This window comes from Piliocolobus tephrosceles, chromosome 2 (assembly GCF_002776525.5).
Source record: "Piliocolobus tephrosceles isolate RC106 chromosome 2, ASM277652v3, whole genome shotgun sequence".
NCBI classification, from domain to species: domain Eukaryota; kingdom Metazoa; phylum Chordata; class Mammalia; order Primates; family Cercopithecidae; genus Piliocolobus; species Piliocolobus tephrosceles.
This window is the reverse complement of record NC_045435.1, coordinates 114,584,990-114,593,962: the sequence shown is the minus strand read 5'-3', so window position 1 is coordinate 114,593,962 and position 8,973 is coordinate 114,584,990. Positions and strand designations below refer to the sequence as shown.

At 39.9% G+C, this 8,973-nt stretch overlaps 1 pseudogene; it reads right to left on the bottom strand.

Moving 5' to 3' along the window:
• Positions 1-3,173: 3,173 nt before the first annotated feature.
• On the bottom strand, positions 3,174-3,750 carry LOC111543466 (annotated as a pseudogene).
• Positions 3,751-8,973: the final 5,223 nt, after the last annotated feature.

The window sequence follows — 8,973 nt, the reverse complement described above, 5'->3', positions numbered from 1 at the left end:
TTGGCAGCCAGTCTAAGAATCTCTGAAATTCACATTTTCAGGAGATTATCTCTATCCTGAATACCTGTATCTCTATCCTGAATACCTGCAGACCTAACCTAAACTGCTATTTATTTATTTCTGTGAATTACAAAGTCATAGCATTTAGTCTTAACTGGCCTTGAATTTTCTTCTTCTTTTTTTTTTTTTTTCTGAGACAGGGTCTTGCTCTATCACCCAAGCTGAGTGCAATGGTGCAATCATGGCTCACTGCAGCCTCGACCTCCTGGACTAAAGCAATCCTCCTGCCTCAGCCTCCCAAGTAGCCAGGACTACAGGTGTGCAGCACCACGCCCAGCTAATTTTTGATTTTTATAGAGATGGGATCTCACTATGTTGCCCAGGCTGGTCTCAAACTTTTGGACACAAGCCATCCTCCCACCTTGGCCTCCCAAAGTGTTGGGATTACAGGCATGAGCCATTGTGTCTAGCTGGCCTTACTGATAAGATTCTGTTGCTGGGAGGGTATTCTATAGCAGTTCATGGTGAGATTTCTAGAGAGCACCAGTGTCACTACTAACTATTGATTTCTATTTATTTCTTATGATTTTATGATTCCTTGGCTTAAGACAACAGGCTTTATTACATCTTTGTGTTGGACTTTGTCAGTACCTGTCATTCACCCTGCTCATGTTAAGTATCATCATTGCAAGCTGATAGAATGAGAGAAAAGCACAAAGCTCTAAATGTTGGTTCTTGGATTTTAACTTCAATCCAGTAGGCTCATAACCCTCTCTTGGTTCAAAGCCATACAAGTACACATTCCTTGCTCTCCAATATTTAACTGGCACCCGTGGAGAAAGTACAAAGGCCAACAGGATAGCTGTGTTTTATTTCCTCTGCCCTGAGGCACAACTGGATCTAGCACCAAGGAGGGCAGGATTTAACAGATCAGCACAAGACGAATCAATTTAAAGAGGTAGTTTGAACCGGGAATAAGACTTCAGTGTAGACTACAACTGAACAGAATAAAAATCCAATGTGGTTCTTCATTGAGAATAGGGGTTTTGGCCACTTGTGAAGTAATTAGACCCTCACTAATAACAAAGATGCTTACATGGAGGATGAGGATCTGCTTGGTATGAACACAGTTGTTGGAGCCTGAGGAAAATCTGGCCATCAGCAAACCACATCCTGAGTCTTTCCAAAGAGAGAACTGGGCTTTTGCCCTTCTGGCCCGTGACTGCTAGATTTAGACTGCAGATCAAACGTCTCTCTCAACAATCAAACTACTTCCAAGAAGTCATAGACCTTTAAAAATAAGGACTAGTGACTTCATACAGGCTAGTAAAAATAGTTTGGCTATAGCCCTTCACGCAGGTGTGCTTGGGTACACATACACACAGGTGGAGTTCAATAAATGTGGAATGATTAGGTATTGATCAACAGTATTTACTATGTGAGTTAAGTCCAGACACACCATCTACCAATCAGCAATTCAAATTTCCATGCCCAATACCGGGCAGCCAACCCACCAGCTCGTATTTTCTTAGTTTAAAGCAGAGATTCTCAAAGTGTGGTCCCTTGTAGCATCAGCAGGAACTCAGAAGTGCCACTTTGGGGGCTTTTGCATTGAGGCCCAGCAATTAGTAGTTTAACAAGCCCTACAGGTGATGTTGATGCATGCTAAAGCTTGAAAATCACTGTTTCAGAGGCAGACATGTGAAAACAATAGAGGGAAAAATAATTCAAATTCTTGTGCTTCACTTCAGCTGGAACAAACCAAGATATCAAGTCAAAGTAAACTGCAAATGGTATTATTTAAAAATATCTATTTCTTTTTCCCTTTTTTTTTTTTTTTTTTTTTTTTTGAGATGAAGTCTTGCTCTGTCACTAGGCTGGAGTGCAGTGGTGCAATCTCGACTCACTGCAATCTCCGCTTCCTGGGTTCAAGCAATTCTCCTGCCTCAGGAGAGTAGCTGGGATTATAGGCACGTGCCACCATGCCCCGCTAATTTTTGTGTTTTCAGTAGAGACAGGGTTTCATCATGTTGGTCAGACTGGTCTCAGTCTCGTGACCTCATGATCTGCCCACCTCGGCCTCCCAAAGTGCTGGGATTACAGGCTGAGCTGCCACACTAGGCCTAATAATATCTATTTCTATTTTCTCAAATTGATTATCATTTTTTGATTGACAAGTTCATGCTAATCAAAATGTTAAGTGGGAATGCAAGTTGATGAGTCAGCCATCCAAGAATACACACTCTGCAAGCTCTAAGCCCGTATTTAGTTTCAAACCACCCCTCTGCACACTATGAAGATTTTGGTGTAATGCATCACATCAAGAGAAAGGCACAATGTATTTCCCACTCACTGAATCCAAAAGCTGTACCTTCTACTTTTTTTTTTATTTGAGACGGAGTTTCACTGTTGTCACCCAGGCTGGAGTGCAGTGGTGCCATCTTGGCTCACTGCAACGTCTGCCTCCTAGGTTCAAGTGATCCTCCTGCCTCAGCCTTCTGAATAGCTGGGATTACAGGTGCCCACCACCATGCCCAGCTAATTTTTGTATTTTTAGTAGAGATGGGGTTTCAGCATGTTGGCCAGGCTAGTCTCGAACTCCTGTCCTCAGGTGATCGAGCCTGCCTTGGGCCCCCAGAGTGCTGGGATTACAGGCGTGGGCCACTGCACCTGGCCCTGGACCTTATTTTCTAATGTTAAGTTTGAGTTTTGGGTTTAGTTGGGCAAGAATTTCCTTCAGCTGCCATCAATCCTGGCTGAAGTTAACCCCTTTCAATCACTGACCCAGGGGGGAAAAACACCAAATTTACTTACTATCTGTTAAACATTCAAAAAGGAAGCAGATGATCAAGTCAATGAACAAAAAGCTGCATGGATTAGACAAGAACATATAACTTGGCTGTAAGATGATGGAGAAGGAAAAGACATCTCATGTGGGCTTCTCCTTTAGAGAAATAGGAATCTCAGCTTATTAGCAAAAACAATTTGGGAGGTTACTACTTTAGCTCGGAGACTATAAACTAAACCTCTGTTGAGCAGGTGTGTGGTGTGTGTGTGTGTGTGTGTACATGCACAAAGAGGAGGAAGAAGGGATGATTGAAGCAGGAATCACGTCTTCAAGTCTTGAACAGCTTCCCAATGCAATCAATAAGGCCACACCATAGAGTCTGACATTAATGGCAATGCTCTGTGATGTCTACTACCATTGCCTTCTTCCGGCCGAAGAGGAAGTATCCTGTACCAGCCCCTACTGTTACTGCAATGTAGAGGTACCCGTTGTAGGTCATGAAGATGAGCATGAGGAAGTAGCTTATGACCACCTGGATGATGTGCAGCACTGTTTGTAGGAGGTGAGGAAAGCTCAGCATCTCCTGCCTAACAGTTTTGTGTGTCTCCATAAGGATGGTTCCATTTGGTCCTGGGACAGGCATGGAATTGTAGCGAATGCTGACTTGTGACTTACACAGCAGGCTCTCTCGGGCTGTCTTGAGTCCTTCATAGAACATTGCTAGTAAAAAACACTGCCACAAAAGCTCCAGCCATTTCTCCAGCTGTATTGATCACCAAACCAGAAAACAGTAATCCCACATTCTTAAAGCCAAAGTAGAAGGTAATAGGCATCATCATCTTCATGTTGCTGTCTCCTCCATCATGGGAGTGTGAGGCTGAAGTGGTTGGGTGATGGTAAGAAGGCTGCATGGTACTATTGGAGCCCATATAGCTCATCCCCATATGATGGGAATGATTCATTTTTTCCAGGAAAAGTTGAGAGTCAGCAGAAGATTCTTTCCAGGCTGAGACCAGCCACTAGCGCCTCTCTCTCCGAATCTTAGCCTGTCACCCCCTCCCGACTCCTCAAATCGCCCCTCCACTTCTACCCAGCGCAACTTGTCCATGACCGCCACTGAGGCTGAGGATTTCCCGCCCCCAACATTTGTAATTCTTAGTAGTGTAGCATATTTATAAAGATTGAAAAGACATTTAATAAAATGTTTATGATAAGATTGTGGATTGTTTTATTGCCTTTATGCTGTTCAATATTTTTTCAGTTTTCTCTGATGAACATGTCTTAATTTATAAACTGAAAGAAAAAATGCATGAACAATGTTTTAAGGCGTCTGCTAAAATGTTAACTAAAAATAGTATCCCATTTTAACTTCAATTCACTGATTCATAATGTTAGTATTAAATATTTTTTCTTTTGTGTACCTTTTTAAATAAAAGATAATTTAAAATTATCTTTTTGGATTAATAATACTTGGATAATAGTCACAAAAGTATGTATTTTTTCTTTTATTAAAACCATATGCAAGATCATAGCATGCTTGCTTTATTTTAGAGCAGTTTAGCCTGTGTTAAGCATTTCAGCTTAAGTCTGGCTGCTTGAGTTTATAGACTTAGCTCTGTTACTTTCCAGCCCATAACTGTAGAAAATGACTTCCCCTGTCTAATTTTTAGTTTCCTTTGAATTGGAATCTTAATAACATCTATATTAAAAAGGTCATAAAAAAGCAATTTTATCATCATTGCCATGATATATGATTAACTTGTTTTTGATTTATGTCTCTGTGGGTCTAGCAATATTATTTAAAGAGAATTTTGAAGGCTGTTTTACATTAAAAATTATTTATGTTCTGAGCTCTGAAAAGTTAAATAGCATAGCTCTAACCTACTCCTCTACCACCCAACACTGAAAATCAGTAGTAATCTACATTATCTAATCATTATAATAACTTCATGAAGTTGGCAGAGTGGTATTTTCATTTTACATGTATGGACACTGAGGCCCAGAGAGGTGAAAGAAGCCTCAGAAGACACAGAGGATGCCAGAATAGAGCAGAGAGCTTCTGACTTGCAGACCACACTGGCCGCAGTGTGCGCAGGCAATTGCTTTCCAGTTGAGTTTAACTTTTAATTCCCATATGGCCTCTCTGGTTTCTCCTCGGATCTGTGCTGCGTCCATTATTCCATCCCAATCTCCCACACTCTTCCCATCAACAAAGCTGTGCTGTACCGTGAACTTTCCCACCAACAGACTTATGCTTATATTAGTGCTTTGCCAGAAGTGACTAGCATCCTTCATGGCTAAAATCACCTTCTTCATCCTTCATAAAATACTTCCTAATTTACTTCATTTGGTGCTCTGTTTAATTTTACCCTTGTTTTAAATCCTGATAATTCTTTGTTTTTCCCCTTACTCAGCACTTATACTGCTCTGTTTTGCATTTCAGTTATTTGGGTATTTGTCTTCTCTCAACACTTCTGCTATTTATCTTAAAACCCCTTAAACTACCCAGCATAAAAATGACTTAAAATGGGAGATGTCTAATGGACATGTATTGAATGAATGAATGAGTTAATGATGCAGCAGGCAAATAAGTATATTTTTAAGATATTTATTTATGAAACAAGCTTGGAGGCACACATCATAATGTATAGAAATAAATCCCTTTGCCTGAGTATCTTAATGTAGCAAGTGACTTACAGATTCTATCTACATTTCTTTCATGACAATTTTTTCAGGTTTTAAAAATAGGAGTCTTGGGCTGGGCACGATGGCTCATGCCCGTAATTCCAGCACTTTGGGAGGCCAAGGTATGTGAATCACGAGGTCAGGAGTTTGAGACCAGCCTGGCTAATATGGTAAAACCCTGTCTCTACTAAAAATACAAAAATTAACTGGGCATGGTGGCGTGCGGGCCTGTAGTCCCAGCTGCTTGGGAGACTGAGGCAGGAGAATCGCTTGAACCTGGAAGGCAGAGGTTGCAGTAAGCCGAGATCGCACCACTGCACTCCAGCCTGGGTGACAGAGCAAGACTCCATCTCAAAAAAAAAAAAAAAAAAAAAAAAAAAAGGCGGGGGGAAGTCTTGTTCAATTGTCCTTGGGTCTGATCTCATTAATATACTGAAAATGAATTTGCTCTCCTTTTCTGGCACATTAACTCCTACAGACCACAGAGATGAGGCACTCAGAGAGAATTTTCTGAATACCAAACAGATCAGAGAGTGAGGGCTGGAGCCCATTGCTGACAGATACGCAGCCAATCTTTTCCTGGTGGGTCACGGTGTTCCTACCCAGGGCAACATCATAGTCAGCTGATTTGTTTCACAGACTGCTCAGTATGGTTAGACAGACTGGTTGACAATGCTGTCTTACATATGGCATAGTGGATGATATAATATTATGTAATGCAAAATGTGATTCTAGAAATTGGGAGAAATATGCATTTCAAGTTTTAATGCTCTTCATCATTTCTTAAGACATGGGTTTTATGTGGTTTTAGATAAATCTAAGTGGTTTATGCAGTATATCTTATCTGTTAAGAAGTCTTGAACTTCTTGAATCTGCAAACTAAAGGTGTAAACATAAATTTGGATTTTCGAACCAAAGAACCTGTGCTTTTGAAAAATAATTTGGGAAGGGGAGAAAATGGTGAGAGGTAAGTCAAACGATACAAACTTATGTAGTATTAGTAAGTCTAGAGATCTAATATATAGTAGAAGGATTATAGTTAATAGTATCATATTATTAACCATATTGTATATTGAAAATTTGCTGAAAGAGTTGATATCAGATACTCCTATGACAAAAAAGTAACTATGAAAAGTGAAGGATATGTTAATTTGTTTACTTACAGCAATTATTTCACTATGCACATGTGTAACAAAGCTTTACGCTGTATACACTAAATATATACAATACAAATAAATAAATAATTTGAAAAATAAATTATATGTTTACAATATTTTAATTAAAACAATTAGAAGGCCTGGCTGGGCATGGTGGCTCACATCTGTAATCCCAGCACTGTGGGAGGCCGAGGTGAGTGGATCACCTGAAGTCAGGAGTTCGGGACCAGCCTGGCCAACATGGTGAAACCCCATCTCTACTAAAAATATAAAATTAGCTGAGTGTGGTGGCGCATGCCTGTAATCCCAGAAACTTGGAAGGCTGAGGCAGAAAATTGTTTGAACCCAGGAGGCAGAGGTTGCAGTGAGCCAAGATCGCTCTACTGCACTCCAGCCTGGGCAACAAGAGTGAAACTCCATCTCAAAAAAAAAAAAAAAAAAAAAAAAAAGTAGAAGGCCTTAGCTTTTTTTGATGATATAAGCTACTTTCTATTGTCTGAAATTCTTAGTAACCCCAATGTAAATGAAAGTTAACTTTGCCAAAAAGGAAGTGCAGTGGGAATTTCCAGAACATTACCAGCAATGAATGTGTCAGAGGCTTGGAGATGAGCCAGATGAAACTAAATTAACAGCTGGGTGATCTCAGAATAGATGATGAAAAGAGTTTTAACAGGATCTCCCACACATCCCAAAACAATCAATGTAGCTCTTAAAGTTGGAGCTTGGGATCAGAAAACTCACCTCCTTGGGGTAGAGTGATGTGATGAAAAACTACGGACCTTAGAGTTAAATTGGTCTGTATTTAAATCCCCCATCTCAGCTGCTTTCCAGCTATGCTGTGATGGTTAGTTTTATGTGTCAACCTGATGGAGCCATGGGGTGCCCAGACATTTGTTTAAACATTATTCTGGGTATGTCTGTGAGGATGTTTTCAGATGAGATTAACATTTGAATCTGTAGACTAAGTAAGGCAGATTGCCCTCCCAGTGTAAGTGGGCCCCATCCAATCTGTTGAAGTCCTGGAGAGAACAAAAGACTGAGTAAGAGAGAATTCACACTCCCTGCTTGACTGCTGGGACATCAGTATTCTCCTGCTTTCAGACTAAGAGTAAACCTTACACCATCAGCTCTTCTAACGCTCAGGCTTTCAGACTCAGACTAGAACTGTTACCATTGGCTCTCCTGGGCCTTCAGCTTGCCAAATGCAGATCTTGGGACTTCTCAGTCTCCATAATTATATGAGCCAATTCCTCAAAATAAATCTTTTCATTATACTAAGATAAATATCACACACACACACACACACACACACACACACACACCCCTATTGGATCTGTTTTCTCTGAAGAACTGAGACTAAAACATATATGATCTTGGATAAGCTGATTAATCTTTCAATTTTTGGATTCAAAAAGTACAAAACATTGCCAATTATTACAGAAAATATTTGTGATGTACTTTATATGTATATATAGGCATCCAATATTTTAAATCTGTTATTGTTATTGTTTCCCTCAGGATTTAGAAAGCAATTGTTCCAAAAAATAATTATTTTGCTCTTTGTATTTTAGGTAACATAGAAAATAGTTTGTAAATGGAAGATGAGTCAAAGTAGCTTAAATGAAGTATTTTTAAGTATGTGCAGTGTTCTTTCAAAAGCCCTGAAGTGTATCTATAACTTTAAATAATAAAGTCTTGAAAATTAAACCAAACTTTGACATTAGTACTTTATATGCTCCATGTTCCTTTATTGTGTGCTTTGATTTTGAGACATCCTGAATCTTCACTGGGTTTCTGTTTTACCAAACTTGGCAAGCTAAGTCAAGGAGGAAATAGGACATGTCTATTGATGGACAATAAAGTGTTCCCTCTTGTTCACAGCACTCTTTCCCTATTAGGTCATGCCTATTTGGAGACTGAAAAAAACATGGTATTGAGACTACTTAGAGGGCATTTTAATTTGGCTACATAGAACTTCATGTACTATTTGGGGCACACATTTATTATGGCCCCAGTGAATAGAACAAATGCTGACCACGAGGACCAGTAGAACATCGTTTATCACATTACACTGGTATCCAACGCTCACTCAGCAGCAAAGCTGGAACAAATAATCCAAGCTTGATTATAATTGACCTGGCTACGGACTCAACCCTAGAAATGAATCTTGGGGGTAGCAGTCACTGAGCCCATGTAGGCAACAGGGCCAGACCCAAGTGAAGTTGTGAAGCTGTGAATGTTGCCTGTTGGTGACCTTCATCTCCTATTTGTGTCCTATTTTCCTCCTTTCCAGGCCAACTTTTATTATGTACCTGGTTTCTTTTTTGTGATCTCTCAAAATGC